We start from the raw sequence: 18815 nt of genomic DNA, 5'->3' as shown, positions 1-18815 counted from the left end.
AGAGAGAGAGAGAGAGAGAGAGAGAGAGAGAGAGAGAGAGAGAGAGAGAGAGAGAGAGAGAGAGAGAGAGAACTAAAAGTCACACCTAGGACTTCAGACTCACTTTCTCTTCTGTGAAAGATATAAAAGCTTTTTATTTACCCCAGAGAAGATAATTAACCCTATGGAACCATTAGGAACCAATAAACCATTGAATCTAGATGAATTACCTCCATGAAAGTTAAAGAATGCATTGAGGGAGATTAAATGGCATCTGGCTGAGAATCCTTTTACAGCTCATAATCCAGCCAGTCCTATTCTCTTTTCAGCAGTCATCCAGCTCTCATGGCTAGAGCTTCCTAACCCTGATCTACAGGCTCAGCCAAGCCCCAGAACTTAGAGGTGGAAAGCAAAATATTCTCAAGTCAGGGGCAAAGTAAGGATTCCAGATCATGGGTTTGGAAGCCCTATGGTTTTCAACCTTGTATACCACTCTGACCTTAAATCAAGATTCAAGAATCTTGGTTTCAGGAAAGTTCTCATGATGGCCAAATTGGCAGACTCTTCTTGCACCTTCTCCCAGGACAGGCTGGAAATACAACTAAATTGGCCATTATTCACTGGGAATTACCATCTGACATCCAGCTGAGGAAGGGAACCCATTGTATGGAAGAACATATTTGTCATCATACACCCTGCAAAGAAACTGAATTATAGGACAAAACCCCCAATGATCATAGATGCTAAAATCCTCAACAAAGTTTTAACAAACTGAATCCAGCAATACATTAAAAAGTTCATGGGGGCAAAGGGGGGATTTGGACATATGTAATACTTTAATCAATAAATTTTTTTTAAAAATCATACACATGACCAAGTGGATTTACTCCACGGATACAATGCTGGTACAATATTCACAAATTAGTAAATTTTATACATCACATAAACAAAAATGATAGACAAAAATCACACACATGATCATATCAATAGACACAGAAAAAGCATTCAACAAAATCCAATACCCATTTTTGATAAAAACTATCAGCAAAATAGGAATAGAGGGATAGAGAGATCATACCTCAACATAATAAAGGCCATATAAGATAAACCTACAACCAATATCATACTCAATGGTATGATATTGAAACCATTTCCTATAAGAAATGAAACCAATTCCTCTAAGAACAGGTACAAGACAGAGTTGTACTGAAACAATTTCCTCTAAGAACAGGTACAAAACAGAGTTGTCTGTTTTCATCATTCTTATTCAACACAGTACTGGGAATCTTAGCCACAGTAATCAGACAAGAAGAAAACATAAAGGGTATCCCAAATTGCAAAGAAGAAAGTAAAATTATTATTTTCAGATGACATAATATTGTACATAGGAAACACTAAAGACTCCACACAAAAAACTACTAGATCTAATAAATGAATTCAGCAATGTAGCAAGATACAAAATTAATACCCAGAAATCAATGGTATTTTTATACACCAATAATGAACTCTCAGAAAGAAATACTAAAAAAAAAATCCCATATACCTTTTCAACAAAAAATTAAGTTATTTAAGTATAAAATTAACCAAGGAGGTGAAAGACAACCAATTGATATGTCTCTTTCTCTCTCTCTCCCCCACCTCCCTCACTTACACTCTATCTAAAAATTGTTGGAAAAAATATCCTTAGGTGAAGATTTTTAAAAAAGGAAGTAAGTGATAGAAAAAGATATAAACAAGTGGAAGAATATGCTCTGTTCATGGATTTGTAGAATTAATATCTTTAAAATTGCCATACTACCCAAAGCAATTTATAGATTTAATGTAATCCTTATTAAAATACCAGCAGCATATTTCACAAAACTAGAATGAACACTCCAAAAATTTATATGGAACCAAAAGGGACCTAAAATAGCTGCAACAACATTGAGAAAGAAAAACAAAGCTGGAGGAATTATAATACAGCATATCAAGTTATACAACAAAGCCACTGTGATCAAAACAGCGTGGTACTAGCACAAGAACAGGCATATAGATCAATGGAAAAGAACAGAGAACCCAGAAATCTTCCCAAGCCATTATGCTCAATTTAATATTTTGCAATAGAGGCAGGAGCATACAATGAAGGAAAGACATGTGCAAGGAAAAAAAAACTTGCACCACACACAAGAATAAACTCAAAATAGATAAAAGACTTAAATATAAGTTGTGAAACCATAAATTCCTAGAAGAAAACATAGACAGCAAAATCTCAGACATCTCTTGTAGCATAATTTTTACACATACATCCCATGGGGCAAGGGAAACAAAGTAAAAATAAGCAAATGTGACTACTAAAAAGCTTTTGCACAGCAAAGGAAACCAGCATCAAAATGAAAAGGGAACCCAAGTATGGGAGAACATACAATATTTTTCAATCATACATCTGATAAAGTGTTAATTTCCAAAATATATAAAGAACTGATACAACTCAACAAAAGGAAGACAAACAATCTAATTAAAAATTGGCAGAAAACCTGAATAGATACTTCTCCAAGGAGGACATACAAATGGCCTAGACATATGAAAAAATGCTCAATGTCACTAATCATCAGAGTGATGCATATTCAAATGACAATAAAGTACCACCTTACACTTGCCAGAATGGATGTCATCAATAAGTCAACAAACAACAAATGCTGCTGCAGATATGGAGAAAAAGGAACCATAGTACACTGCTGGTTGGAATGCAGACTGGTACAACCACTATTGAAAACATTGTCGAGTTTCCTGAAAAAATTAAAAATGGAACTGCCATTTAACCCAGTGATCTCACTTCTAGGAATATATCCTTTGAAGCCTGAATCACCAGTCAGAAAGAATATACAATCCTATGTTCATAACAGCACAATTTACAATAGCTAAGATCTGAAAATAGACCAAGTACCTATCAGTATATGAATGGATTAAAGGAAGAAGAAAAAAAAAAAACTGTAGGAGAACCAAGATGGCAGCATAGATAAACACCTGTACTTGCTACCTCTCACAACCACATCAAAATTACAACTGAAAGACAGAACAACTATCATCCAGGACCATAGGGAAGTTGGCTGAGTGAAAGTACTACAACCAGAGAGGTAAAGAAGAAAGCTCATTAAGACTGGTAGGGGCTGTGGAGGCATGGAACAGGCTGACACCAGGTGCACTGCTTTTTTAATTGGGAGGGAGATACAAGCTCCTGCATGCTCTGAACTCCAGTGCCGAGCGAGACTCTGGGGGACACAGATGCATGCAGGGAGAAACTGAACTGTCTGGCATAGGGGCAGGAACGCTAGGGAGGCTTTCTTTAGACAGAGGTGCTTGCAGCAGTCATTGTTTCTGTGCTGGGATGTCTCCAGTACAGGGTTGACTGGCAGCCATTGCTCTTTGTTCTGCCCTGGTGATTCCCAGAGACCCTGACCCATCCAATTTACAACCCCATCCAAGTTGTGAGCAGCAGCTTTTCATATGAATGGCCTGTCCATTCTCAGCCTAAAACCTGTCAAACAGGCAGCAGCTGGGCCGGGGAGCCACAAAGCTATCAAAAGAAGACCCAAAGCCAGAAGCATCAGCCTGCCTTGCTTCATAGCTGGGCCTCATCTGGGCACTTGCAAACCCCATACAAAGAGGAGGAATCCATAGATCTCTCTGTAGCTTCTGCTGGGTGGCCCCAGGCAGTGGCCGACATTGCACCTTCTTGGAGATTCAAGAGCCAGTGTACCCAGTGGTCAGTATGAGATCATATCAGATTACAGCTCTTCACATCCATAACTGACACACTCAAAGGGCAGACTCGATGAGCACCAAAGCCCCACTGAAGTAAGTCCTTCCCCATAAGGATGTCTCCTGTGCATTAGATCTTACAGTGTAGACACAGCTGGTCCTCACAGCCAATTGGCTTGGAGATCAATTCCTTCCAGTGATACCAACAGCAATTGAGGCTTAACTACAACAAGACTGTGCACACAGCCCACAAATAGGTGAACCAAAAGTGTCTACCGCAGGTGATTGGGGAGGCTGAGCCACTGAGTCCTGTAGGGCACCTACCACACAAGGCCTCTCTATCAACTCAAGGAGACTTAAAAGCTATCCAATACATAGAAACAAACACATGGAAGCAGCCAAAATGCAGAGACAAAGAAACATGTCACAAATGAAAGAAATGGAAGAACTCTATATCCATTTGCACCCTTGATTTTGAGTTTTAACCATAGTTATAAGGTTATTCAAGAATATTATAAAAACCTCCAAGGGATTTAATGAGATTTTCAAGGATCTTAGTGAGAATGCCAAAAAAAAAAAAAAAAAAAAAAAAAAAAAAGAAGAAAAAGAAAAAGGACCAGTCAGAAATTAAGCATACACTGACTGAAATAAAGAATATTATACAGAGATTCAACAGTGGACTAGAGTATCCCAAGAATCAAGTCAAATACTTGAAATACAAGGAATCAAAAACACCCAACCAGAAGAGCAAAAAGAAATAAGAATAAAAAAGTATATAAAGATAGTGTAAGGAGCCACTGGGACAACTTTAAGCGTACCAACATCAGAATTATGCGGGTGCCAGAAAAGAAAGTGAGCAAGATATTAAAAACCTATTTGAAAAAATAATGACAAAAACTTCCCCCACCTGGGTGAAAGAAATAGACTTACAATTCCAGGAAGTGCACAGAACCCCAAACAACAGGAATCCAAAGAGGAACACACCAAGACACATCATAATTAAAATGCCAAGAGCAAAAGACAAAGAGAATATTAAAAGCATCAAGAGAAAAAGTTAATTACCTACAAGGGAGCAGCCATAAGATTGTCAGCTGATTTCTCAATAGAAACTATGCAGGCCAGATGGGAGTGGCAAGAAATATTCAAAGTGATGAATAGAAAGAACCTACAACCAAGATTACTCTACCCAGAAAAGCTATCATTTAGAATTGAAGGTCAAATAAAGAGCTTCACAGATAAGAAGCTAAAGGAGTTCATCACCTCCAAACCAGCATTATATGAAATGCTGAAGGGTATTCTTTAAGAAGAGAAAGAAGAAGGAAAAGGTAAAGATAAAAAATTATGAACAAAGTAAAAACAAATACATATCTATCAACAAGTGAATCTAAAAATCAAATGAATAAAAAATCTGATGAAGAGAATAAATTGGTGAATGTAATAGAATCAGGGACATGGAAAGGGAGCAGACTGACAATTATTGGGGGTGAGGGGGTGTGGAGGTGTGGGAATAGATTAGACAAAGATCTTACTTCTATGAATGAGGGGGGAGGGCCTGGAGTGAGGTGGGAATCAGGTGGAGGGGAGCTATGGGGAGAAAAAGAGGAACATATTTAATAATCTGAACAATAAAGATTAAAAAAAGTATAGTACATATACACAATGGAATATTATTCAGCTATAAAAAAGAAGGATCTCTTACCATTTTGGACAGCATGAAGGGACCTGGAGAGTATCATGCTAAGTGAAATAAGTCTGACAGAGAAAGTCAAATATCCCATGATCTTACTCATACATTGAATAAAATTAACAAAATTAACTAATTAATGAACAAAGTAGAACCAGAAACATTGAAGCATGCAACAGACTGATGTATTTGAGAGGGAAGGGGAGTGGGGGGCGTGAAGAAATTAACCAAAGAACTTATATACATATATGCATAACCCATGGACACAGACAATAGTTTGAAGGCCTGGGGATGGGGTGGGAACAGAGTATAGGGGGGTCAATCAGGAAATAAAAGGAGACATCTATAATCCTTTCAAGAATAAAAATAATTTTAAAAAATAATCTTGGCATTTGGCTGTTCTTTCTTTAATAAATGCTGGTCTTGTCATTTGATGTGTAAGGCTCTGCTTTGGTACCTGCTGGCTTTCCGGGCAGGATTCTAGATTCCTTTGTTGATTCACCCCTTTTCCTTTGAGGTAGGGGTTTAATGCTGGCCTATCTGCATCCACCTCTGTAAGACCACAGCCTGCAAACAGCCTCTTACACTAGTGCCTATTCCTTCTTCCTCATTTTTACCCCAGGCTTCTCTAACTTTATAACTTGACTTATCTTGGCTGAGTGCTAATTGGTTTATTAAGTACCTGGGGTGTAGGTATTTCCTGTGCAGCCCCTCCCTATGCTGTCTGATCCTTCTTTCTGCCCCACTGGTCAGATGTGCTGTCTGAGCTGTAAAACTGGTGCCACAGCACAACACCATTTTGTGATAGAACAATGCATTATGGGAAAGACCAGGATTTATCACATGAAAGAAAGGTCAAAAGCAAATTCAGAAAGTTTAGAGATCAGAAGATTCATCGTAAACCATGAAGAGACATGAATGAGTGTTCTGGGAAAGGATTATGCAGCATTAGAAATGCATAATGGTTAACAAATCATTACTGATTTATAGAAAGAAGCCCCAACTTGATAAGTATGTGTTATTTTAATAAGCACAATGCAAGAAGCAAGATAAAAGCAAATTAAGAGACCTCATTTATTTCCCCTGAAAGCTTAATGCCATTCCATCCAAAAGATTAATATGTGATGACAATCATGTACACATTTACATGGCATTAAATAAATGGCTTGAGAGCAATTACAGGGTTGAAAACCAAGAGTGATGGACAGAAATCACTGTTGGATGATGGAAGCTGAGCAATTGGATGCTGAGAAGACCATTATTTTCTGGAAACTATTCATTTATTGTCTGGATAATAATAAGTAGCTAGCTAAATATTTGCAGCTAGTAGTGGGAGAGAGTGGCTTATACCTAGAATTTTGTAAGAGCAACATTTTAAATATGGCAACCTATATTTAATCTTTATAGAATGAAAACTAGAAGGCAATGCATAATACCAGGAAGTAAGTGGTCAGTACAAGGAATTTAGGTGTCAGAGATTGATTAGGAGTTGGTTTTGAGAGAAAAATCTTCTAGAAGGCTAAACCCCTATCATAAACCCCTTTCCCACTGTTTCTTCTACCTTCTGTCTTAGAGCCGGAATCAAATTGTCCTCCATGGTGCAGCAGTGAACAATGTTTACATAGTCATAATAATGTAAACAACTATACATGCGCACACATAAGCACACACAGAACACACACACACATATAATATATTATATATTATGTTATATGTTATATGTTATATGTTATATGTTATATATTATATATACTAGAGGCCTAGTGCATGAATTTGTCCACCAATGGGGTATCTCGGCCTGGCCTGCAGGATCGGGTTGAGACTGGCTCTCTGACATTCCCCAAGGGGTCCTGGATATTGAGAGGGTGCAGGCCAGACTGAGGGACCCCACCAGTGCACAATCGGGGCCCAGGAGGGATGCAGGAGATTAGCCAGCCAGGGAGGGACTGTGGGAGAGCTCCAGGGTGTGTCCAGCCTGTCTCCATCAGTTCCAATTGGCCAGACCCCAGCAGCGAGCTAACCCCTGGTAGTCAGTGCACATCATAGCAAGCAGTTGAGCGGCCTTAGCATATTATGCTTTGATTGGTTGAATAAATGCCAAAAGAAATTGCTAAGCATTGAATATGGTTGCATCTAGGGAACAGAAGAGTTAGATGGGAAAGGGGCAGTTGTTTCATAAGAATTCTTTCAGCACTAAAATTGTGTACTTACATGTCTGAGTAAAAACAGATATCATCCCTAGCTGGTTTGGCTCAGTGGATAGAGTGTCAGCTTGTGGACTGAAAGATCCCAGGTTTGATTCCAGTCAAGGGCACATGCCCAGGTTGTGGGCTTGAACCCCAGTAGGGAGTGTGTTAGAGGCAGCCAATCAGTTCTTTTCTCTCATCAATGATGTTTCTCTTGCCCTCTCCCTTCCTCGCTGAAATCAATAAGAATATATATTTTTAAAAATCATTTTTCCAATGTATACAATTATGTGCAGATCACAGTGGAGTAGAAAATGTGCTATAGGAGTTTAAGCTATAAGCAATTGCTAAATTTGGGGCTTGCAAAATTTCTCAGCATATAGAACTTTTACTGGGCCTTCAGTGGTGCCTGTCATCTGGATAAATGGGAAGAAAATGAAGAATGTCGCCCGGCATGCATAACTCAGTGGTTGAACGTTGACCCATGAACCAGGAGGTCACAGTTCGATTCAGGGTCATGGCACATGCCTGGGCTGCAGGCATGATTCACAGTAGGAGGCATTCAGGAGGCAGCCAATCAATGATTCACTCTCATCATTGAGGTTTCTATCTCTCTCTTCCTCTTTTCTTTTCTCTGAAATCATTAAAAATATATATTAGAAGGAGGAGGAAGAGGAGGAGGAGGAGGAGGAGGAGGAGAAAGATGGAAGAGAGGAGGGTTGTTATGGGACTCCAAAGGACCTGGGAGATCATGTAACCCAGTTGTGTCATCTACCTGGCTATGAGGACAAAGATATTTAGAAGGGAATAAAAAAATTTGCAAGGTCTCTGAGCTGCTTACTGGGACCACTGGGACCACTGTCTTGTCTTCTTCCCAGTAAATTCTCTATCCCATTCTACACAAAGGCTTTTTTTTCCCAAGCCTTCTCTACTTTCCTTAGATCTTTAACCTTATCTCCTGCTCCCCTCCCCTCCTGTTACTGACCTAGTCCCTTACTTCACAGAAAATATGGAGGTGGTACAGGAATTACCTCATCTCCTGAACGTCCATTCTATATTCCTTCAAGTCCTTTCCTCCTCCCATCATTTTGTAATGGAAAATGTGTCTGTCCCACGTGATTAAGGGTCCTGATCCCATCCTTATCTGTGGAGCTTCTGGGAAATTACTTCCATGGCTGATCTTTCTCAATTTCTATTATGGATGACTCTTCTTCAGTACATTTGTAATTATTGATCTTTCCAAGGCTATACCTGGAACTCTTCTTTTGTGTTCTTATTCCCCACAGGCAAGTTTAACCATAAACACAGCTTTATCATTTAATGCTCTTAATTCCCAAGTCCATAGCTCCAATTATTTTTATTACCTTCATACATGTGTGACCTACTACCTACCAGACAGTTGCACTTGGAGGACCCATAGACACCTTGAATAAGTCTAATGAAATTATCATCAACCCTCCAAACTGCTTCTCCTATGTTCCTGATTACAATGAATGAGACTATTGTCTATCTTAATAGCTAAAGTCAGAAACCATCTGAGAACTCTTCCCCACCATTTCATCCATTAAACCAGCAATCCTAGCCCATTCTACTCCCCAAACATCTCTCACTACCACCACAACTCACTTTGCCATTAACTAATTCAGATTTTCATCTCTTCTTTCCTGGATTATAGCTGCAACCTCCTACTGGATGGCTCAACCTTGTTTTTTGACCTTCTCTTTGTTAGTCATGGTAAGGTTAGGGAAATAGAAGTCTCTGTATGTGTGCAGGTATAAAGGGTATGAGGTAGGAAATGGTGCGACATAGGTATTCAAAGAACTGGGAGAGAAAATGATAAGGAAACTGACATTAAAGATAATGGAAGCTGACATCTAGAGACTCAACCTGAAGCCCATAAGTTGCTAGCTCACCAGGAAGCTGCTCTGAATGTCCAATTTCCCCTGGGTCTTACTATAACTGTTTCAAGAGAATAATGGCTTTGCCTTCTTTTCTGCCTTCAAAATCTTACACAACTGGCTCTCATTAACAAACTATAATGTAAAATAACAACTGGAAGAGCACTCTGAGAATTTTAATGGTGGAGAACATAATTTAGAAGAGGATGTAGTGATTCTGAGTTGTCAATAGATTATCCATCTTACCCTACTCTCTGAACTGTAGTCAGATCTTTCTATAGATATGTGTGATTATATTACTCTCCTGCTTAAAACTCTTCAATAGTTTCTCATTCCTTTCAGGATAAAAATAAATGCCTTAATATTGTTTTCAAGACACTTCTATAATCTTGCCCCAGCTCATTTCTTAACTACCTTCAAGAAATCTCACAAGTTGAACTGGAAACTCTAAGTAAAAGAAAGTATTATGTTACAGTGTGGGTGAGATCAAGTTTGACCAGAGAGAGTCTACGTTTGAATAACATTTAAAACTAAACAAAGAAACTCGGATTTGATGTGCAAGGAAATAGGATTTTGTGTAAAATAATGACTTTCAGGAAGAGAAAGACTTAAGAAATTTGCACTTGGGATACTACTGCAAAGTGAGGCTGGGAAGTGAAGAGACACATAACTAGGTCTTTAATACAATAATAATGATGTAAGGTAAGAGGAGGGACAGACAGTCCCTGGTAACCAAGGCAATGGAAGCAAGTGGGAAACCATTTCATAAACCTTTCAGTGGCAGAATTAACTGGTTTGTGTAGTAGAATATATGCCGAGGCGGGAATATAGTTTTATGACAGTTTTTTTTATGAGCAAGGATGCAAGTATAACTGATTTTAAAAAGTCTGAAGAAAAATTATAGATACGTTAGATATGAGGGGATACTGGGGGAAAAATCTGCTTCTTCAGCTAGTGTTCAAAAGTTAAGTTAATTATGCTAAAATTTTCCAGTTGGTCTGAATAACCCATATAATTGAGACACTTCAAAGCTTCACTTTGCTCATATTAAAATAGTCCCAGAACTTAAAATTCCTTACTTTACTCTTTTCCAATTCCAGAGCATCTTGTTAAGCAGAAAATATTCCCCACTTGCTTTTCATCTGGACTTGGCAGCAGTTTAAGTACCTTCGCTCTTCTTTTATGGAACATGCACTCTTGACTACTGGTGTTGTCAAAAACTAAAGAGAAAGTTGCCTGGATTTGTGTCACAGGATGTGTGTCCTTCTTTGAAGGCTCCTTTCTGCCTTTCAGAGAGATTCCACAATGTCATTTTAAATAGAATGAACAGTTCAAACAAAAGGCTCAAACTTCGGAAAAAGGAGTTCCTAATTGATAGAGATGTTATCTAGGTTTTTAAAGTAAGTAAACACAAATCAGATTTACAGCAACATTATGAAGGGATGATTTGAAGGGACAAACTCTCTAGAACATTTGTATACGAGATTTGATTCATTTTAAAATATGGAAACATTTTTTTGTATTTCTTCAGGATTTTACATTATCATTCAGCATTTCCATAGGATACACATGATTTTCTTGGCCAAATAGCCCACAATGTCCTATACTCTATGAGGAGGAAGGGGAGCATCTGCTAGAACATCCTAGGGAAAATAAAGAAGAAGGAGGGGAAAGTCTATTCTCTCTGAGAAATTGTTTCTATGTGGCTTCATGAAGTCACAGAAAAGGGTTGAAGCCAGGATGTGCTCAGACAACTCATGAGGAGGGCTTCTGCAACCCATGGACTAGACTTCACTCTTTGCATGGCTTGGGGAGGAGCTAGAGGAGATGCCTTTGTTCCACAGTGGTTATATCTTAGTTTAAGAAAGATGTTTGTGCTGAAACCGGTTTGGATCAGTGCATAGAGCCTCAGCTTGCCAACTGAAAGGTCCCAGGTTTGATTCTGGTCAAGGGCATGTACCTTGGTTGCGGGCACATCTCCGGTGGGGAGTGTGCAGGAGGCAGCTGATCGGATGTTTCTCTCTCATTGTTTCTAACTCTCTATCCCTCTCCCTTCCTCTCTGTAAGAAATCAATAAAATATATTTTTTAAAAAGAAAGATTTTTGCTCTAACTTAAGAGAGTCAGCTAAGGATAGGGATTCATACCTATAAAGACACCTTCCTTCTTTTTAGATGACAACAAGACCACTTATGATTGAAAACACAAAAATTGCTCACATTGCACATTAGGGCGGGGCTAATGTTATTAAATTATGGTAGTTCAAAAAGATAGGTTCATATTTTATATTGTTGCTGTTATTCCTGCTCTACTTTTAAGTTGATATTTCACCCAGTTGCATTATTTTTAACCATATTGAGCTTTGAGTTGCCATGTCATCTATACTTCCTATATAAAAATGACTTAAGACTTAGAGCTATGGTTACAAATAAGTAGTATAAATCCATAGGTGCATACTATTTATTTACAGAATATTGATGATAAATCCCCCTTATAAACAATATTGTAGTTGGGATCGGTAATACATCCTAGAGGCTTGCCAATCCTAGAAATAAGCATATCAACATTGGCAGAAATATATCTTTTTGAAAATTGTGCACGTCCCTGAAATACAATTGAGGGATTACCAATTTTCTAAAGCCTAGTCTTATATAGTAACAACATTCTTTTTAAAAGTATATTTATATTAATTTTTAGAGAAGAAGGGAGAGGGAGAGAGAGATAGAAACATCAATGATGAGGAAATCATTGATCGGCTGCCTCCTGCACATCTCCCACTGGGGATTGAGCCTACAACCCAGGCATGTGCCCTTGACTGGAATTACACCTGGGACCCTTCAGTCCACAGACCAATGCTCTATCCACTGAGCCAACCCAGCTAGGGCAGCACAACATTCTTTTAAAGAAACAAAAATATACTCTCTTTAGTCAATAAAGCAACCATAGACTTTCTTATTGCAATTCAGTTATAAATTCCCAAACAGTGAGAATAACCTAATATCACTCTTGAAAATAAATGCTTTAAAACCTCTGTGCTAATAGCAATGCATACTAATCACTCCATATTTTTATATACAGTCCTATGTTTTATGAAATTGCTTACATATGTTCTGCTTTCTTCCAAGAATTTAATACAGAAACTAATATGGTTAGTAGGCAGCAGGAATGAGATATACCAGAAGGCAGCATGTCAGAGTGGATTGTGCCTCAACTGGGCATCTAAAGACCTGGATTCATGTTCTGGGCTCAGCCGCTTCATCATGTGTAGCAGATATTCTCCATGTCTTGCTCATGTCTCTTCTCTTACCACCCTAGTGCACAGAGCCCTGACTTCTGTCTACCAGTACTTAAACCTCTTTGTTTAAGAGCATTCTTGTACTGCTGGAGCTCACCTAGCTACTAGTGCAGCAGGCTACAAGTGCTGAGCTACTATCATCTCTGAAAACAACCCTCAAACAATCTTATATAATAAAAGGCTAATATGCAAATCGACCAAACAGCAGAACAACCAGTCACTATGATGCACACTGACCACCAGGGAGCAGACACTCAACACAGGAACTGCCTCTTTGTGGTCAGTGTGCTCCCGCAGGGGGAGCATCGCTCAACCAGAAGCCAGGCTTATGGCTGGTGAGTGCAGTGGCAGTGGCAGGAGCTTCTCCCACCTCCACGGCAGCACTAAGGATGTCTGCCAGTCAGACATCCCCCGAGGGCTCCAGGACTTCAAGATGGCACAGGCCAGGCTGAGGGAACCTCCCCCCAAGTGCACAAATTTCATGCACCAGGCCTCTAGTAAGGTTATAAAAACTCCAGCTCCCTAACCCCAAGTGGGATAACTCCGTGGCACATGGTCTACACTGGCTCCTAGAGTTTCCCCAGTAGAATTAAGCTCCAGTCTCCCACAGTGCCAGTTGCCTTGACAATGTACTCTGTATTGCCTTTCCACCCTCCCCGTCATTTCTCCACTTTCTCCTGTACTCATTTGCTTCTGGGGGAACCCAAAAAACACATAGTTATTGACCTTAGGAAGGACAGCCAACCACTCAGTATCTCATGTAGTAAATGACAGAATTTAGATTTTAGCAAAGTTTCCTTTCTGCTATTATTTTAGTGCATCCCATGCTTCTTATCTGGACTTGGTGACAGGTAGATGAAATGATAACTAGCAGTAGTGACAATTTGTGCTTTTCTTAACAACTTTCCAAACTAGAAACTTAGACAATGGAAATACTCAATAGTAATAATAATAGAAAGTCACATGTTACATTCTTTCTGAGCATATAGTTAGTTCCAGTTTTCAGTTTCTGCATTGTTTGATAGCAAAATTCAATCTTAACAAAAACAATGCATTATTTCAGATATGCATTACAAAGCCCTTATAAAGCTGCCTTCAGAAAACAGCACAAGTAAAATATATATACTGAGTGGCCATATTATTATGATATCTGAAAACATAATAATCTAGCTACTTAGTGTATATCCTATATAACAAAAGGCTAATATGCAAATTGTCTCCTCGACCAGGAGTTCAAACAGCAAGCAGGTAGGCCGGCCAACCACCCATGTCCCCTCTCCCTGGACAGACTGATTGGACCCACCCCTGCACAAATTCATGCACTGGGCCTCTGATACACACACACACACACACACACACACTGAGTGGCCAGATTATTATGAGTTCAGAGATCCTAATAATCTGGCCATTATATATATATATTTCTCCTTATTCTCTTTGGTGGATTTTCTCTTCAGGATTTCAGTTTTCTGGACTGTGGTGATAAGAAGAACATTAAATATCTATTTTGTGGGAAAAGCAATGAAGCAATGTCCCACTTGGAAGGTGAGCTGAAAATGGATGCTCCATTATAGATTTCTTTGACACTTCCTGGGTCATTAAGTGATATGTCTTCTTATCCACCATATCTCATATCATTCCTCTTTAAGCATAGTATGCCCAATATTGGGCAGCACACTCAGAGAAGAATGTAATAAATGGAGCGATGTCAGGCATGCAAAGAAGAATCCTATTTTCTTTCCTTGCCTCCCCTGTCTTCTAGTCGTTTTCAGAATTGATCCATCCCTTTAGCTTAACAATTTGATTCCTACTAAAATGAAAATATCCTTGTTATGTGTCACAGTGAAAACTGTTTCCAGTCATTTACTATGAATGATTTTAGGACCTTTTCTAATAGAGGAAAGGGGAGCATCCACAAATTAATCATTTTAAATGGGGGGAAATGAAGAACAAGGGGAACAGAGGGAAGATAACATGGAACAGTGTCATTGCATATCTGAGTCCACAGTCTGCCTGAGACCTGGACAAGGAGTCATAGGATAAATTTACTAGCCTTTTTGCCATGGGCAAGTCATTGACTTCTTAATCAAAGCTTTCCCATTTGTAAATGATGGATTAGGACTACCTGATCTGCACGTTCTTTTCATTCATTGTTTCCATTTAATACATACCCTCATGGGCATGGTAACAAATGTGAATGATAAAAGTTAGTCAGCCCTAACTGGTTTGGCTCAGTGGATAGAGCATTGGCCTGTGGACTGAAGGGTCCCAGGTTTGATTCTGGTCAAGGGGATGTATCTTGGTTGCAGACACATCCCCAGTAGGGGCGTGCAAGAGGCAGCTGATCGATGACTCTCTCTCATGGATGTTTCTAATTCTCTATCCCTCTTCCCTCCTCTCTGTAAAAAAAAATCAATGAAATATATATATATATATATATATATATATATATATATATATATATATATACACACACACACACACACACACACACACACACACACACACACACATATAGTCAGTAAGTTTCTGTTTTCCTAAATATTATTAGCTAGGAAACAAAAAATAGTAATGAAATTTTTGTGTATGAGCACATAATCCACAAAAGAGTCTTCAAAAGGTGAAATGAGGAAAGGCAAACTAGAGAGCTAGCCATTAGCATTATTCACGAGAAGCTTTGTGCACATTCTAATAATGGAGCCATAAAGATTTTGCAAGGCACAGAAAACTGAAAAGGTATTTCCAGTGTGCTATGCCTGCTTTTTCATCAGGCTCTGTCCTGGAGGCTGCCGAAGGGCTGTATGAGACACCTACCCAGAAGGAAACAAGTTATGGCCTTCTAGTCTACAACATTCACTCCCCACTGTTTTTCAGGGTGCCAGGCACCATAACCACTGCTTGAGCTTCCCTAGACATAGATCCTTGAGAATTAAATGCTAGGAAATATCAGGGACCACTTTGTAAAGTATGTGATTGTCTAACCACTATGCTGTACACCTGAGACTAATACAAAATAGTATTGAGTGTCAACTGTAATTGAAAATAAAATTTTAAGAATGCTAGTAGGGTCCTAACTGGTTTGGCTCAGTGGATAGAGTGTCGGCCTGTGGATTGAAGGGGCCCAGGTTTGATTCCAGTCAAGGGCATATACCTTGGTTGTGGACACATCCCCAGTGGGGAGTGTGCAGGAGACAACTGACCAGTGTTTCTCTCTCATCAATGTTTCTAACTCTATCACTCTCCCTTCCTCTCTGTAAAAAATCAATAAAATATATATATATTTTTTTAAAAGAATGCTAGTAGGAAATTTATTTGGAAGGTTCGGAGAATGTTGGCAGGGAAGTAGGGATATGGTACAAATAAGGGAAGGCAGCAGGTAAAAGGTACATTATAAAAGCAGCTACTACTATGGGTAATTGGAGCTTAATACCGCAACGAATCTCTACGAGACAGTCTAACACACATGCTTCAAATGTATACCTCCTAAGGGTCAAGGGATCTGGGGTATTTATGACACAATTCCCATTAGTCATTGACTATATGCACTCCTGTAAGGTGGTACTTCCCCAGTACGTCTGGCCTACATATATATAGAGGCTTGGTGCATGAATTCGTGCATGGGTGGGGTCCGGCCAGCCTGGCCAGGGGGAAGGGACATGGGCGGTTGGTCGGCCTGCCTGCTGGTCGAACTCCTCATTGAGGGGACAATTTGTATATTAGCCTTTTATTGTAGAGGATATATACTGAGTGGCTAGATGATCATGTATTCAAAGATCATAATAATCTGGCCACTCAGTGTATTTCTACCCAGTAAACTCAGGTTGATTAAATTTTTGTGACTCTTGGATGTTAAGAAAAAGCAGTCTTCTTTTCAATCTCATTTTACCCATGTGTGACAAACACCAAGAAACATATCATTGATTAAATCTGTTTAATTAGTTTTATAAAAGTTGGGACTGTGTATGAATACCTGGTCCTAAGATTCTACATTTTAAAACACTATTTCTTTCTGGTGACAAAAATGAACCTATTTCAAATATACACCAAAATCTTATTTACAGTTTGTGACCAATGCCTCCTTTGACTGCTGATATACCTCACTGGGTACAGGCCAGGTGGGCAGTAATTTTCTCCACATTTCTATAGTACAGCAAGAAGCAGTTAATTTTCAGGCACATATTGCTTTAATTTCAGTCACTCCAATCATTTTTCTGTACAGTGCCAGGATCCTCCTGCCAGGGGCTATAATTTTAGAAGAAGAGAACTCTTGAAAATGTGTGGGAGAGATTAGTGGGCGTGCCTGAAATGTTTTCTTTCTCACTTTGGACTGTGCAAAGCCTCAGGTGGAAGTTTTAAGGGGCGGTTTCATTTCAAGACATTGATTTTGGAGAAAAACTCAGATTTTTTTCTGTGGAGCTTAGTCATTGGAATTGGGAAAGGCATCTCATGTGCCTGAGTTGATGTTATGAGAAGAGTATACAGGCCCCATGTGGAAACACTTCTCTCTTGTGCTTATTTATTTATTTATTTATTTATTTTTAAGAAATATTGATTCTCAATTTGAGTTGGGGATAAAAATGAAAAGAGCAAGTTTATTCCATGCCAGTCATAAATTCTAACACTGACCAGGGGAGAAGCAGGGAGTCAGTGATTGTTTCTGGAAAAATAAAAAAGTCAAATGTAATGTACAAAAGGACAAAGTGCCCAATACTATCCCCAAACCCTAAGGTTGGCTGCAGAGGTGTAGTATCATATGCCAGCAGAAGTATGTAATGACCCTCAACTGAAATTGTAAGTGGAATGTCAGAGTCCATTGCATATTTCTGCTATCCTATATAATAAAAGGGTAACATGCAAATCAACCAAACTGCTAAAGGACCCATTGCTATGATGTACACTGATTACCAGAGACTCAATGCAGGAGCTGCCTCCTGGTGGTCATTGTGCTCCCACAGGGCTAAGCCATCAGTCGGACATCCCGCAAGGGCTTCTGGACCGCAAAAGGACTCAGGCCAGGCTGAGGGACACCCCCCATCCAAGTGCACAAATGTCATACACTGGGGCCTTTAGCATGGTTTATAAAAAAGGACATATCCCAAATACAGAGTGACCCAGAGTCCAAGTTACCAAATGGGAAATGCATATGTCATTTGTCTCATCCTTTTGGCAGGAAGATTGCCAGGGAGACTGGGAGAAGGGACTAGGAAGACAATTTTCATGTTACAAGTACTCACTCAACAGATATGTGGTGCCAACTATGTGATATCCAGTGTTTTTTATTGTTTAAAACAGTCAAAACCATTAGTGGGTCATGAAATAAGTTTTATGGGTAGCAACTGGATTTTTATGACAAAATAAAAAGAATAAAATAAAGGAAAATAAAATACAGTAGATTCCATCTCACAATAAGGGTGCTATTTCACAAAACATGTTTCAGTTCTATGTGTGTATTCATGCATATATGAGTATATGTTTCTATGTATATATCCACTTATATGTAGATGTGGATGTATGTTTATTATATGTATAAGAATCATGAATGTACCAAGCCATGCTAGAAATGCATTTTTTTTTATCATGGATTATCATCAAAATAATTTGAAGCCATTGTGATAGATCCTAAAACAGATGCAAATAAATATAAACCACATATAATCCATGCCATTGAGAATCCTACAATTTGATTAGAAATAAGATAAATGAAGAAAAAAGAAACAAATATTTATTTATTACTCACCACAATTAAGTATATAGATTATTTCATATAGGTCTCATGACATCTCAGACATGGAGTTTTTGCTGTCATCATCTTAAATAAAAAGAAATGAAATCTTTTGACCGAGGCAATGCAACCCAGCTCAAATAGGTAGGGTTTATATTCATAGCCTGTTCTGTTTGTTGACACAGTTTCCTCTGTCTTCCACCACATTCCTAAAATGGTAACAAATGTTTGTGAAATAAGTAATTCGAATCCAGAGAAAGTTGGAATTTTAAAGAAGGGAGAGGTTACTGTTATCTGTCAAGGGAGGAAGGGAA

The sequence above is a fragment of the Pipistrellus kuhlii genome, unplaced genomic scaffold (assembly GCF_014108245.1).
Source record: "Pipistrellus kuhlii isolate mPipKuh1 unplaced genomic scaffold, mPipKuh1.p scaffold_m20_p_16, whole genome shotgun sequence".
NCBI classification, from domain to species: Eukaryota; Metazoa; Chordata; class Mammalia; order Chiroptera; family Vespertilionidae; genus Pipistrellus; species Pipistrellus kuhlii.
Note: the sequence above shows the minus strand (reverse complement) of the source record.